The sequence below is a fragment of the Theropithecus gelada genome, chromosome 14, assembly GCF_003255815.1.
Source record: "Theropithecus gelada isolate Dixy chromosome 14, Tgel_1.0, whole genome shotgun sequence".
In the NCBI taxonomy this organism is placed as follows: Eukaryota; Metazoa; Chordata; class Mammalia; order Primates; family Cercopithecidae; genus Theropithecus; species Theropithecus gelada.
The window spans coordinates 61,258,379-61,275,392 of NC_037682.1; positions in this window are offsets into that span (position 1 = coordinate 61,258,379).

Below are 17,014 nucleotides of genomic sequence, written 5' to 3' on the forward strand. Positions count from 1 at the left end.
GGATAAATGTTTGAGACGATGGATACCCCTATTTACTTTAATGGGATTTTTTTTTTTTTTTTTTTTTTTTTTTTTTTTGCTTAGTCTTGCTGTCACCCAGGCTGGAGTGCAGTGGCACGATCTCGGTTGCAACCTCCACCTCCCAGGTTCAAGCAATTCTCCTGTCTCATCCTCCCGAGTAGCTGGGACTACAGGCACACACCACCATGCCTGGCTAATTTTTGTATTTTATCATAGACGGGGTTTCATCACATTGGTCAGGTTGGTCTCGAACTCCTGACCTCAGGTAATCCAACCGCATCAACCTCCCAAAGTGCTGGGATTACAGGCGTGAGCCACTGTGCCCGGGCCTTTAATGGGATTATTACACATTGTATGCTTCTATCAAAATACCTCATACATGTATGTATGAATATATACACCTACTATGTGCCCACAAAAATTTAAAATTAAAAAAGTCAATGAAGTTTTGATTCAGTATTTTCAGTTTTCAAGATATCTTTTTTGTTCTTTATGTATCTAGTCAACACAAACTAGAAGATATCCAAATGCATACATACACAAAATATAGAAAGTACTTCAACAATATCAGTAAGAAAAAGTTGCAGGAAGAAACATACACTTCAAAAGAGAAATAAAAGTGCCAATGAACATGTAAATAAGTAGAAACTTTTATATTAATCAGAAAAAAAAAGTAAAAATTGTATCTCTCATGACAAAGCACCTTTTTTTGGTATCTAGTGACATACCAAACTGGACAGCTAAAATGAAAAGAACTAAAAATACCAAGCATTGGCAAAGATGCAGAACAACTGGAACTCTCGTTTACTGCTGGTAGATATGTAAATTAGAACAGCTGTTTATTGGATATCTCATAATGATAAACATACACACAACCCTCATTGCCATTTCCAATAAAACTATATATATATATGTTTACTAGAATACATCAATTAGAATGCTTATTGAAACATGATTTGTAGTATAGCCTAAACCCGGAAAAAAAATAAATGTTCACCAACATCAAATGGGTAAATAAATTTTGGTACATTCCCACAATGAAATACCACGTAACAATAAGAATAAACAATCTATGACTATATGCATAATACAGACGAATCTCACAATATGTGTTAATTTTTTAAGAAATACTTAAAATCATATGTAACACCTTGTGTTCTTTAAATGAAATACAAAAATGGATCAAATTATTCTTTTTATAAAGTGAGAGAGAGTGATAACTGAAAGGCAGTGTGTGGTAGAAGGGTCTTGTGAGTTGCTGGTCATGTTCTCTTACTTGATTTGGTTGTGAGATATACAAGATTCAGGTTGTAAAAATCAATCAACATGTAATTGTATTAATTGTAAAATTACATATGTATGTCAGAATTTATAATAACAAATATTTAACTGCCGAGAGGATTAAAGGACTTAGTATGTTAAAACATGCTACCACATTTTAAGTGCTCAATACCCATAATTTGTATTTTCTTCTGAGGCTGCCAGCCATTTTGGCAATACTTACAAAAATTAACACCGTAGGAATCACGAGTGCCATCAAATGAACTCTCTTTTGTGCCCTATTAGAGGAGGTATTCATCCTGCCCTCCATTAATAAACTAAACTATTTTAAGATTATTGTCTGATAGGAAATACAGTCACTTGAAAATTCTGCCTTATTGGGTATGATCAAAAGGACAGATCAGATTTATCAAAAGGCAACTTGTTTTGAAAATAGTAGAAAAACATAGGTTAAACTTGTTAATAGGCATGCTCCTCAAGGATGTGTCCTCGAGTCATTACAGAACGTTAGAGTTATACTGGGTGTCATAAGAGCACCTGTGTGTCTAACTGAGACTCAGGAGATGCTCCTAGAGAAGAAGACAGATGCTCTCAGACCTGGAGCATGATTAGAATTCTGACAGGTCAAAGTGGTAGGAACAGCATTCTCTTCTCTTGCTGTTTGCTATTTCCTACTCATATCGCACTGACACTCAGCTTTGTGATAGGCAAACCTCTATCTCCTTGGTGCTCCCTTTGCCCACTCCTCTCAAGTGTAGCTAATCCCTACACACTCTGCAAGCAAAACCATCATTTAGGAGGTCTCAAATGTCCTTTGGACGTGATAGTGACCCATCCTTTAAATTATTTTAAGATAATGTAGCTACCAACAGCCATGATTACAGGTAATAAATTGATTTGTTCAAATAATTATTTTCTTTAATTATATTTCCCTCATGATATTATGAAAATCAACTTATATTTAGAAATTCTGCAAAATTCAGTGAAATCACTGATGTAAGCACAGTGTCTGGTAAAACATCCTCAGAGCTGAGCAAATCAAATCTCTCATTTAGATATTCAAAAATGTTAATTTTAAAATAAATAAATAAACAAATAAGTGAAGAAGTGAATTAATCACCTGTCACACTTTATTTTGAGAATTATTAAATTATAATCTAAGTATTATTAGATTGGTGCAAACATAATTGTAGTTTTTACCATTAAAAGTAATGACAAAGCCACAGTTACTTTTGCACCAACCTAATATTACTTGGAATGCATAAAAGAAAGCACTAGAAGAAAAAAAAGAGAAAGTTTTACTTAAGATTACCAGAAAAGATAAACAAAATAAGGCATCTCTCTCATAAAGCAGAGAAACAAAGAGAATACAAAGTGGAAAGAAAAAAATAAGAAGACAAAGGCAGAACAAACATTGGTTTTGGATATAAAAACAATTTAAATTTCCCATCAAGTTGAAATAATTCCAATTAATTTTTAAAATTATATATGCAGTATAAGATTTCATCAGAATGAAAATTATACACAAACGTTTAAAATATATACAAACATAACATTTTTAGATAAACAGTATACCTCATACTTGGAGAGGATATACTAATACTAGGAAAATGAATTCAAAGCTAAAACACTCAAGTCAAGATCGCTTTGAGAAGATAAAACACTTAGCATTGTATAATTAAAGGTAATTGTACTAAATTATTTTTTTCCAGGTTTATAAGGTTTTTCTATAATACAAACAATGAAAAACACTTAAATTCACATTCTCACTTTGTTGATATGGAAGGACAACGTCAATATGAGGACTTCCCAAAGTTACACTTACATTACATAGCAGCTTATAAACTAATTTTTAATTTTCTAATTAAGGTAAGTGGATGGTTCAAAAATTGAAATTTTAGCTTTGGAATTTTAAGAAGTGTGTTAATTATTATTTTGTGAAACAGCATAAAAGATAGCCTTTTCAATACATGAAATGTTTTTCTTTGACTATCAAAATTACAAGTTTCTACCTTTCAGACAGAATTTATAAACTATGAATTTATATTTTATATTTGTAGTCACCATTATACTTTTCAGATTTCTTACACATACCTCATTTTTCAGATGTTTTACAATATATTATTAAGCAAAATAACTGACATTAATGACAGTGGCAACAATCCATTTATAAAACTACTTTTTCAATAATTTATAAAAATTTATTACAAGCTATTCAATAGGGTCATGATTCTTGTCTCCATCTCACGTTAATATATGGAACAGTATCTTAAATGTGATGCTCAATACTTGTTTTGGGTTATACATTGCTTTGTAAATAGCAGCTCAGGATGCACTTTTGCAGCTTCTCTTGGAGTTAAAGTGGCTATTTCAAGTAATGAAAAATGCTATTTTTAATGTCTGCACATTGAATTATGTGCAGAAGGAACAATTACCTGGGCGGAGAAAATATACTTGTAGATCTATATTGAACCTGCACATATCCAAGTATGTGTTCATGGTTCCACTGCATGTGAAATAAGTATCCATGTGTTAGAACTAGATAGAGAAATTAGGGGAAGCATAAATATCTCCTAAACCGAAAATAGAATGTATTTTCTTCTGATATTACATGCACACTTTTATCTAAATACTAGATAAATATTTTATTAATATTTCCTATATTTTGTTGTTTTAGGTATGACTTTAGCCACTAAAACTGGCTTTATGCTTACACAACAATTTAGTTCCCATCTTCAGCACATTTGCAGAGCTCTCCAAGAACTACATAACTATCTAAGTATTATTAATAACTACAAACATATGCAGTTTCCTTTCTAAAACAAATTTAAAACAGTTTCTACACATCAAAGTTCAATTTCTTCTGCAAAGAAATTTGACTTCACTATGCTGGGGTGTGGAAAGAGTCATTGGAAAAGTAATGTTGATACATGTTATCTTCTATTTAACCTAATTTTTAAACTCTGTAAGCAATAAATTTGTTTTTTGTTGTTGTTGTTCAACCATCTCCAATCTAGTAGACCCACCTTCTCATATGAGTGTTGCTTGTTCCATGTAGATTAGATTTTGCTACTGCAAACAGATGAAACAAAAGTCCTATCTCAGTCTTTCCAGGAAACAACCAAGGAAAATTAGACTATGATTTGGGGGAAGTAAAGGACAGCAGGTAAGAAGCAAGAGTAATGGGTAAATATTCTCTAGCTAGTCTCTCATTTCTCCTTGTTATGGGGGTAATCCACACTTGACTTCCACCACTAGTGAAAAAGGATTCCCATTTAAATAGAGAAATACACAGGTAATCATAATCACCATAATTCACACTGAATTTTAATGCTTGACTTGGGAAAATAAACGTTTTCCAAAAGAACTCAACCTCACACAACACTTTTTCCTTCCAACTATGTGATTGGAATCAATGACTTAGCTGGAAAAATGATAAACAGCTGAGATATACCCAAAGCCTCTCTTCACTTTATCTTGCTGCCTACAGAAAATAAATTTTGTCACTATCCCCTCTTTTGTATATTTTCAGTACCTTTGTTTTTGGATAGCAGAACAGTGATCTGTAAACAATCTACTCCAGGTGTTAAGAATCTTGGTCAAAAAAAAATCACAGTCCTAGAATGAATATATGTCCACAGCCATGAGCCTATAAATTCCTTTATGTCTGAAATATTGAACTGAGCCTTAACGAGAAATATGTCTTATGTGTCCCAATGGGATGTTTAAGAATATCAGAGACACAGATGCTGGTGTGAGAATCAAGTTAACCTCTATGGGAAGAGGAGAAAGAACAAGAACTTTCCATTCTTAGTGTCCAAATAATAATACATATATAAGCAAATAATCCCATATGTGTGTGTTTGTGTGTTAGAGTGTATATATGAGTCAGGGAGAGAATGAAAGTGAACACAAGTTCTTTTAATAAAGACTAGGATTTAATACTTACTGCAGATTAATGTTTTCTTCTTTTCCACTGCCCTGTGGGAAAGGTATCAAAAGCATAGAAGTAGAGAATGTTTTGTTCATTCATAAACTGATCCATTTTCTAAATTTTTTTGTATTAATGTATCATTTTACTTCTTTTAATTAACATTTATTTAGTATACATATGTAACAAACCTGCACGTTATGCACATGTACCCTAGAACTTAAAGTATAATAATAATAATAAATTTTTAAAAAAACATTTATTTAGAACTTTCTGCTTTCCAAAGCAGACTGGGAACTATGCAAATATGGCCCCAGGTTCAAAAAGTTTATTTTTTTAATAAAATTTTTACTTTTTCAGGTGAGACAAATGAATTATGAATATTTGGGTGTTCTAAAATGTAATCAAAAGTTTAAACTTACTACACTTATACATTAAATTAGGAAAAATTAGAGGAATATACAAACCTTGAAATAATCATCATTATGATACAATAATTAAAAATTTATTACTGCTAAAAATAACTGATTACAATTTATATCCATTTTATGAAGATAAAAATAATAACATATGCTGAGTAACTTGAAAAAACATAAAGGTGTTTATAAGGAAATTTAAAAGTACCCATAGTTCTAACACTTAAAATGAAGTTGTGGTATAGATTTACCTTAATTAAAATCATATATATGTATTGCTATGCATTAACTAGATATGTTTTAACAAAAATTATCATGTTGTATTGTAACATAAATGTTACAATTTTAATTTAACATTATAAAACTAGTCCATTTCAAAACAGAATTACTATAGCTGATTAAAAGTTCATGTTAGATGTGTGTAATTCATGTAACATAGCTTGATCTTATATATGTAGATCCTTTCGAAAGAAATACTATGATAAGTGAACATGGGTATGATATTTCTATGACATTTCTTACCTGATATTTTCCTCAAAATAAATTTTTATTGTGTATTAGGGTCCCCATTTATTCATGACAATAGTTACATGCCAAGTTGATAAGATCTTGTTGTCTAATTGACATTTAACTATGCTACCGTAGTAAGTACACTGGATTTTAAAATTTTACATTATTGGTTTTAATGCATTGTGACAGGAGTTACTTGTACTATTTTCCCTTATTTTTCTTTACAGAGCTTGTGATGGTATTGAGTGATCTGATTAACAAGAATAAGATCTGGATTGGTTTAATGTTTTACACGTGATTGAGAAGAATAAATATTGTCTACAACTGGGGTGTAGGCTCAGTATATAGTCACAAGAAATGCCTCTTTTGTTAGGCTTACTCACTTTTTGCATTCCTTTTTTAATTGTATAAATTGTAGATGTTTGTCATGTACAACACGATGTTTTGAAACTATATGTATATATATACACACATTGTGGAAAGGCTAAATCAAGCTAACATATATGTTATGGTGAGAATATTTGAATCTCCCTTATTGTCCAAGAATACATTACATTTCTGTTACCTATAGATATGATGCTGTACAATAAATTTCTTGAACTTATTCCTCCTATATAACTACATTTTTGTTTTATTTTATTCCTTTTTTTTTTTTAGTGAAAAATAGGCTGCAAAGCCTGGTTGGCCTTGAACTTCTGGTCACAAGCAATTCCTTCCCTTTGGAATTCCAAATAGCTGGAACTAATTTTGTAAACTATGACCAATGTATTTCCAACCCTCTCTCTTACCATGAACTCAACATCCCTGGTAGCTGGGACTACAGGTTTGCACCACCACGCCCTTTTTTTTTTTTCTTTTTTTTTTTTGGTATTTTTACTAGAGACAGATTTCACTATGTTGGCCAGGCTGGTCTCCAACTCCTGGTTTCAAGTGATCCTCCCATCTCGGCCTCCCAAAGTGCTGGCATTATAGGCATGAGCCACTGTGCCCAGCCTATCTCATATTTTCTTTATCCAGTCATCCATTGATGGACATTTAGTTTGATTCCCTATCTTTGCTATTGTGAATACTGCTGAGATAATTATACAAATAGAGATATCTTTTTTATATAATGATTCATTTCCCTTATGGTAAATACAGAGTAGTGGAATTGCTGGTGGTTCTAATGGTTCAAATGGTGGTTCTAATTTTATCTCTTTGAAAAATCTCCATACTGTTTTCCATAAAGGTTTACTAATTTACATCCCCACTAACAGTATATAAGTTCTCTCCATGACAAAATCTGGTGTTTATACACATTTTAATCACAGATATTCTGACTGATGTAAGATAATATTTCACTGTAGTTTTAATTTGCATTTCTCTGATGATAAGCAGTATTCAGTACCTTTTCATATGTTTGTTGGCCACCTGTATATTTTCTTTTGAAAAGTGTCTGTGTCCTTTGCCCACTTTTGAATGGTGGTTTGTTCTTGTTGAGTTGCTTGAGTTCCTTGTAGATGATGAACATTACTTCTTTGTTAGACGCATACTTTGCAAATATTTTCTCCCATTCTGTATGTTGTCGGCTTACTCTGTTGATTGCTTCATTTGTTTTGCAGAAGCAATGTCTCATTCATCTATTTTTGTTTTCATTGCATTTCCTTTCAACAACTTACTCATAAATTCTTTGTCTAAATATCCAGAAGAATTTTTCCTAGGTTTTCTTCCAGGATATTTATAGTTTTAGATCTTATGATTAAATCTTGAACCCATCTTAAATTAGTTTTGGCATATAGTGAGAGATAGAGTTTCAGGCTCATTCTTCTACATACAGTTATCCAATTTTTCAGCATCATTTATTGAATAGTGTGACCTTTCCCCAGTGTTTATTTCAGTGACTTTGTCGAAGATCAGTTTGTCATAAGTATGAAGCTTCATTTCTGAATACTCCATTCTGTTTTACTGATCTATGTGTCTTTATTTACACCAAAGCTGAGTAAGGACACAACAAAAAAGAAAATGCTGTTACCATGCGTTTTGGTTAATATGCTGTTTTGGTTACCATAGCATTGTAGTTGAAGTCAGATAATGTGATGCTTCCAGATTTTTTCTTTTTACTTAAGATTGCTTTGATTATTTGGCTCTTTTTTGGTTCCATGTGAATTTTAGAATTGTTTACTCTAATTCTGTGAAAAATGATGTTGGTAATTTGATAGGGATCACATTGACTTTGCAGATTGCTTTGTGTAGTATGGTCATTATAACAATATTGATTCTTCCAATTCCTGAGCATGAGATAATTTTCCATATTTGTTTGCATCATCTAAAATTACTTTCATCAGTGTATTGTAGTTCTCCTTGTAGATATCTTTCACCAGCATAGTTACATGTATTCCTAAGTATTGTATATTTTTTTCTAGATATTGTAAATGAATTTGAGTTCTTGGTTTTGTTCTCTTCTTGATCAGTATTGGTGTATAACAATGCTACTTATCTATGTACTTTGATTTTATGTCCTGAAATGTTACCGATGTCAGTTTTCAAGTCTAGGAGCCTTTTGGATGAGTCTTTAGGGTTTTCTATATATAAGATCATATAATCGGCAAATAGAGATAGTTTGACTTTCTCTTTTTAAATTTGGATGCCTTTTATTTATGTGTTTTCCCTGACTGCTCTAGAGAGATCTTCCAATATTATGTTGAATAGGAGTGGTGAACATGGGCATCTTTGGCTTGTTCCAGTTGCTGGGAGAAATGATTTCAACTTTTCCCCATTCAGTAATGATGACTGTTGGTTCGATGTATATGGCTTTTACTACTTTTTAAGTATGTTCCCTCAGTGCCTAGTTTGTTAACAGTTTTTATCACAAAGAGATGATGAATTTTGTCAAAAGCTTTTTCCACATGTATTAAAATGTTTGTTTGTTTGTTTGTTTGTTTTTGAGACCCAGTCTCACTCTGTTGCCCAGGCAGGAGTGCAGTGGCACAATCTTGGCTCACTCCAACCTCTGCCTCCCAGTTTCAAGCGATCCTCCAATCCTCCTCTCTCAGCTCCCTAGTAGCTGGGATTACAGGCATGCACCACCATGCCTGGCAAATTTTTGTATTTTTAGTAGAGACAGGGTTTCGCCATGTTGGCCAGGCTGGTCTCAAACTCCTGACCTCAGGTAATCCACCCGCCTCAGCCTCCCAAAGTGCTGGGATTACAGGCACGAGCCACTGGCCCAGTCTTTTGTTTTTAATTGTGTTATGCTCATATGTTAGGCCTCAGGGGCATATGGGCATGCATTTGTTGAACCACCTTTGCATTTGTTGAACTACCTTTGCATGACTGGAATAAGACCCACTTCATTGAGGTGTATTACCTTTTTAATGTCCTGTTGGATTGTCTTGTAGTATTTTGTGAAGATTTTTGTATCAATTCTCATCAGGAATATTCACCTGTAATTTTCTTTTTTGTTGCGTCCTTACCCGGCTTTGGAATCAGGGTGAAACAGGGATCATAGAATCAGTTAAGGAGGATTACCTCCTCTTCAATTTTTTGAATCAGTGTCAGTATGATTATTACTAAATCTTCTTTATATGTCTGGTAGAATGTGGTTGTGAATTCCTCTGGTCCTAGGCATTTTTTGTTACAAGATTCAATTGCACTACTTGTTATTGGTCTGATCAGTATTTCTACTTTTTCTTGGTTGAATCTTGGGAGGTTGTATGTTAACCAAAATTTATCCATTTTTTTTTAGGTTTGCTAGTTTGTACCTGCAGAGATGTTCATTATAGTCTCTAATAATCTTTTATATTTCTGTGGCATCATTTGTCATGTCATTTTTATTGTTTCTGATTTTGTTTGTTCCAATTTTCTTTTTCCTTCATTAATCTTGCTGTGGTCTATCAATTTTGTTTATCTTTTCAAAGAACTAACTTTCCATTTTCTTTATCTTTGTATTTTTCTGTCTCGATTTCACTTAGCTCTTCTCTGATATTTGTTCTTTATTTTCTTATGCTAGCTTTTGGTTTTACTTATTCTTGTTTGCCTGGTTCCTTGAGGTATAATGTTAGGATTTTAAAGTGAAATCCATCTATATTTTTAATGTTGGCATTTAATGCTATAGACTTCCCACTGAGCACAGCTTTTGCCATTTCCCAAATGATTTGGTATATTGTGTCTCTATTTCATGTGTTTCAATGTTTAAAAAATTTCTGCCTTGATTTTGTTCTTTATCCAAAGATTATTCAGAAAGAGATTGTTTAATTTCCAAGTATTTGCATATTTTTGAGACCTCCATTTGGTATTCATTTTTAGTTTAATCCACTGCAGTCTAAGAAGATGCTTGATATTATTTCAGTTTTTAAAAGTTTATAGAGACTGGCCAAGCATTTGAGCAATTTTTGAGAATGTTTCATGTGCCAACAGAAAGAATGTATATTCTATGGTTGTTGGGTAGAATGTTGTGTAAATGTCTGTTTAGCATTTAGTCTAGAGGGCAATTTAAGTCCAGAGTTTTTTTGTTGTTGTTGATTTTTTTTACCACAGTGATCTGTCTAGGGTGGTCACTGGTGTATAATAACTTCTGTTATTGTATTGTTTCTACCACTTTACTTAGGTCCAGTAGTATTTGTTTTATGAATCTGGTTGCTCTGATGTTGGATGCATATATGTTCAGAATTTTGTCACATTTTCTTCTTCAACTGATCTCTTTAACATTGCGCAATGTCTTTCTTTGTCTTATTTCACTGTTGTTTATATAAAGTCTGTCTTATATAAGTATAGCTATCTACTCCTGCTTGCTTTTGTTTTGCATTTGTGTGAAACATCTCTTTATGCCTTTTTGCTTTGAGCCTGTGAATGTCTGTGCTCATTAGGTGGGTTTTGATAGGCAGCACATGGTTGAATATTGTTTTTAATTCATTTTCTCAATTTATATGTTTTAAGTGGAGCATTTAGTTCAAGCTTAATATTAATATGTGAGATTTTGTTCTTTGTTACCTAATTGCTTTGTAGTCCCATTTTTGTGGTTGCTTTAGAAGATCTATGAGTTTTTTACTTTCACTTCTTTTTTATTGTGGCAAGTATCACTCTTTTATTTTCTTGTTTAGAAGTCCTTTGTGAATTTCTTGTAGGGCTAGTACAGTGGTGACACATTTCCTTAGTGTTTGCTTATCTAGGAAAGACTTATTTCTCCTCCATTTACAAAACTCAATTATCAGAACACAAAATTTTTAGCTGGTAGTACTTTTGTTAAAGAAGACTAAAAATAGGACCCCAGTCCCTTCTGGCTTGTAAGATTTCTGTTGAGGAGTACTTTGTTACTCTGACAAGATTTCTTTTACAAGTATTTTGATGTGCCTCTCTTGCTGCTTTTAGGATCTTTTCCTTCATATTGACTTTAGATAGTCTGACGCCTATATGCCTTGGTGATATTCATCTTGCAAAGTATTTTTCAGGTGTTCTCTGAGTTTCTTGTGTCTGGATATCTACACCTCTAGCAAGACTAGAGAAGTTTTCCTGAATTATTTCCTCAAATAAGTTTTCCAAGCTTTTTATTTATTTATCTTCTCCCTCAGGAATGCCTATATCTCTCACAAGTTTCATCATTTTACATAAACCCATGTTTCTCAAAGGCTTTGTTCATTTTTTAAGTTTTCCTTCCTTCCTTTTTTCTTTTCTCTTTCTTCCTCTCTCTTTCTCTCTTTCTTTTCTTTCTTTCTTTCTCTTTCTCTCTCTTTCTCTTTCTTTCTTTCTTTCTTGCTTGCTTGCTTGCTATCTTCTAGGTTAATTTAAAAACCTGGCTTCAGTCTCTGAAATGTACTATTCTGCTCGGTCTCATTTAGAGCTTTCAACTCTATTTTGTAATTCCTTCAGTAAATTTTTAGTTTCAGAAATTCTGTACTTTTTTAAATGTCACCTACCTGTTTTTTCATATCCCAAATTGTTTTTCTGATTTATTTGTCTTGGTTTTAAACTTTGTCTTGAATATTATTGAGCTTCTTTACAATCCTTATTTTAAATTATTTTTCTGTCATTTCAGAATTTCCATTTTGGTTAGGATTCATTGTTGGAAAGGTAATGTGATCCTCTATTGGTGTCACACACTCTGTTTTTTCATAATGTATGAGTTTTTACATTGGTTCCTTCTTTTCTGGAGAAGCTGTCACTTCTTGTTTTTTAATTTACTTTCATTTGGATGGAACTTGTCCTTCATGGATGGTGTGACTGTGATTTTAGTATATGTTGAATAGCATCCTTTGGCTTTGGTTATTTAGGACTGTGCACATTTGTCAGATTTTGGATCGGGTTGTGCAGTTCAACAGGCCAGTATGCGGTGCTTATGGGTAAGAGCCAGTTGCAACAGAAGCAGATAAGTATGTGCTCAATTTTTGTTTACAGAAGATGTTCTCTATTGTTTCAGCAGGTGGGATGGTCTGTGGAATGTCAAGTGATCTGAGTTCCCTATTAAGTGGGAAGGGGAAGAGATGCAGTGTGGAGTGGCAGGGGAGAGTTGACAAAGTTAGGCAGAGTTGAACTGCTAAGCTTACCCACTTGCCCACAAATTCTACAATGACAAGTTCAGGCACCAGACATGACTGGGTGGCTAGGGAAGCTCCTGGTGAAATATGCCCTGGTCTGTGCTGTGCACTGGGGGATGGGGCTGGACCATCTCCACATTCTAGGCAGGCAGGAACATGTCACCTCATGTCTTGGGGCTTGTGACTCTCAGTTTAGACGGTCATTGTTGTCTATCTCTAGATCATAATGCAGCTGAGAGTCACAGAAAACAACTGTCCCATGTTTCTCTGTGAGAGTGGCTTCAGGGCAGAGCTTCTTCCCTCAACCCAATGCAGACAGCTTTATGGCTCGTTTGTTCTCCAATGTAGAAATGCTGCTGCCTCATGTAGAGAGGTGGAGGGATTCTGCTTTCCCACACAGGCAAGGGGGTTTCAAATGTGGTGATGTTAGCTGGATGAGCCACCGGACCTCACACCCCAAGGGAGGTCAACATGCTCCTGTGGTGATGAACTAGGCTATGCAATTCTCAGGCCCCTAAATGGACCCCTGGATTGCATGCACAAGTATAGGAGGGCCTGGACTGGAACTGAACTAGTTGACTTGTCCTCAGGTCCCAAGGTTTCTGGCGCTGGCTGTGGTAAGTAGGGTCAGGCTGGTTCCAAGGTCACCAGCAGAATGCTCAGGTGTGGTCAGGTAAACTCTCAAGTAGCAGCAGAACACTCAGGCTGTGGCAGCCCCAGGGCAGATTGAGACCTCAGAAGGGTACTGGGCTGCACCTGAAATGAGCAGTTGGGAACAGGGTAACTATTGCAGGCTGGGCACTGAAGAAGACAGGATCCCTCAGTGGGATAAGTGGAGACAGGCTTCTGTGAGAGGGACATGTGTCTCCCTCTCACAAGAGCAGTGGCAGTATATGTCATTTTGGTGCACAAAGTGGTGCCAGTTCTCCTCACTCGCTTTCTGGTCCAGTGGCAGTGGTGGTATCAATGATGGCAGGAGCCTCAGGGCAGAACACAAGCCTCTCCAGGATGGGCTCTCAGAAGGACACCCAGCCACAGCCAAAATGCTCACAATGGGGCAGGGAGCTGCACTGCTGACCTGCTGCTAGAGAGGGCAGGCCTCCTTTAGCAGGAGCAGTCCACTCAGGCAGCTGTAAGGTGCATGGTTCGCTCATGCCTCCCTCCTTCAGAATGGCAGTGTCCTTCCTTGGTGCATGCAAAGATGTCTGGACTCCTCATTCCCTCCCAGGCCTGGAGGTCATGGCAGTAGTAGAGGCAGTGGGAGCCCCAGGGAAAAAATGCAGGTCTCTGGGAACTGGGTTCTCATAAGAGCACTGGGCCATAGCCAAAATGCTCAAGTAGGAACAGGGTAATTGCATTTTCCTTTCTTTCTATGATTTCTGTCACTTCTCTGATGAATTCTTGTGTGCTGTCTTAGACAATCTGTTCAAAATATGAATATTTGCTTATTATTTTGATTTCTGTCTATGAAAGAGGTGCACACTAACTGCTTCTAATCAGCCATCTTAAAGCAGAACAGTTTGATTTTTGAAGTGTTTAACATCAAAGTAAATTTCAGAGCAAAGTATGTTACCAAGACTAATTTAATAATGTTGAGGGGGCGGAGCAAGATGACTGAACAGGAAAAGCTCCAGTCTCCAGCTCCCAGTGCAAGCGACACAGAAGACAGGTGATTTCTGCATTATCAACTGAGGTACTGGGTTCATCTCAGTGGGGAGTGCCAGACAATCGGTGCTGGTCAGCTGTTGCAGCCTGACCAGCGACAGCTGAAGCAGGGCGAGGCATCGTCTCACCTGGGAAGCGCAAGGGGAAAGGGAATCCCTTTTCTAAGCCAGGGGAACTGAGACACACAACACCTGGAATATCGGGTAACTCCCACCACAATACTGCGCTTTAAGCAAACCGGCACACCAGGAGATTATATCCCACACCTGGCCAGGAGGGTCCCATGCCCACGGAGCCTTCATCATTGCTAGCAGAGCAGTCTGATCTAACCACAAGGCAGCAGCGAGGCTGGGGGAGGGGCGTGCACCATTGCCCAGGCTTAAGTCGGGAAACAAAGCCCTGGGAATGTGGAACTGGGTGGAGCTCACAGCAGTTCAAGGAGGCCTGCCAGTCTCTGTAGACTCCACCTCTGGGGACAGGGCACAGCTAAACAACAACAACAACAACAAAAAGCAGACGAAACCTCCGCAGATGCAAGCAACTCTGTCTGACAGATTTGAAGAGAGCGGTGGATCTCCCAACACAGAGGTTGAGATCTGAGAACGGACAGACTGCCTGCTCAAGAGGGTCCCTGACCCCTGAGTAGCCTAACTGGGAGACATCCACTAGGGGCAGACAGACACCCCACACCTCACACAGTGGAGTACACCCCTGAGAGGAAGCTTCCAAAGCAAGAATCAGACAGGCACACTTGCTGTTCAGCAGTATTCTAACTTCTGCAGCCTCTACTGCTGATACCCAGGCAAACAGAGTCTGGAGTGGACCTCAAGCAATCTCCAACAGACCTACAGCTGAGGGTCCTGACTGTTAGAAGGAAAACTAACAAACAGGAAGGACACCCACACCAAAACCCAATCAGTACGTCACCATCATCAAAGACCAGAGGCAGATAAAACCACAAAGATGGGGAAAAAGCAGGGCAGAAAAGCTGGAAATTCAAAAAATAAGAGCACATCTCCCCCTCCAAAGGAACGCAGCTAATCGCCAGCAACGGATCAAAGCTGGACCAAGAATGACTTTGACGAGATGAGAGAAGAAGGCTTCAGTCCATCAAAATTCTCAGAGCTAAAGGAGGAATTACATACCCAGCGCAAAGAAACTAAAAATCTTGAAAAAAGAGTGGAAGAATTGAAAACCAGAATAATTAATGCAGAGAGGGCCATAAACGAACGGACAGAGATGAAAACCATGACACGAGAAATACAGGACAAATGCACAACCTTCAGTAACCGACTCGATCAACTGGAAGAAAGGGTATCAGCGATTGAGGATCAAATGAATGAAATGAAGCGAGAAGAGAAACCAAAAGAAAAAAGAAGAAAAAGAAATGAACAAAGCCTGCAAGAAGTATGGGATTATGTAAAAAGACCATATCTACATCTGATTGGGGTGCCTGAAATTGAGGGGGAAAATGGAACCAAGTTGGAAAACACTCTTCAGGATATTATCCAGGAGAACTTCCCCAACCTAGTAGGGCAGGCCAACGTGCAAATGCAGGAAATACAGAGAACACCACAAAGATACTCCTCGAGAAGAGCAACTGCAAGACACATAATTGCCAGATTCACCAAAGTTGAAAGGAAGGAAAAAATCTTAAGGGCAGCCAGAGAGAAAGGTCGGGTTACCCACAAAGGGAAGCCCATCAGACGAACAGCAGATCTCTCGGCAGAAACTCTCCAAGCCAGAAGAGAGTGGGGGCCAATATTCAACATTCTTAAAGAAAAGAATTTTCAACCCAGCATTTCATATCCAGCCAAACTAAGTTTCATAAGTGAAGGAGAAATAAAATCCATTACAGACAAGCAAATGCTTAGAGATTTTGTCCCCACCAGGCCTGCCTTACAAGAGGCCCTGAAGGAAGCACTCAACATGGAAAGGAACAACCGGTACCAGCCATTGCAAAAACATGCCAAAATGTAAAGACCATCGAGGCTAGGAAGAAACTGCATCAACTAACGAGCAAAATAACCAGTTAATATCGTAATGGCAGGATCAAGTTCACACATAACAATATTAACCTTAAATGTAAATGGACTAAATGCTCCAATTAAAAGACACAGACTGGCAAACTGGATAAAGAGTCAAGAACCATCAGTCTGCTGTATTCAGGAGACCCATCTCACACGCAGAGACATACATAGGCTCAAAATAAAGGGATGGAGGAAGATCTACCAAGAAAATGGAGAACAAAAAAAAGCAGGGGTTGCAATACTAGTCTCTGATAAAACAGACTTTAAACCATCAAAGATCAAAAGAGACAAAGAAGGTCATTACATAATAGTAAAGGGATCAATTCAACAGGAAGAGCTAACTATCCTAAATATATATGCACCCAATATAGGAGCACCCAGATTCATAAAGCAAGTCCTTAGAGACTTACAAAGAGACTTAGACTCCCATACAATAATAATGGGAGACTTCAACACTCCACTGTCAACATTACACAGATCAATGAGACAGAGAGTTAACAAGGATATCCAGGAATTGAACTCATCTCTGCAGCAAGCAGACCTAATAGACATCTACAGAACTCTCCACCCCAAATCAACAGAATATACATTCTTCTCAGCCCCACATCGCACTTATTCCAAAATTGACCACATAATTGGAAGTAAAGCACT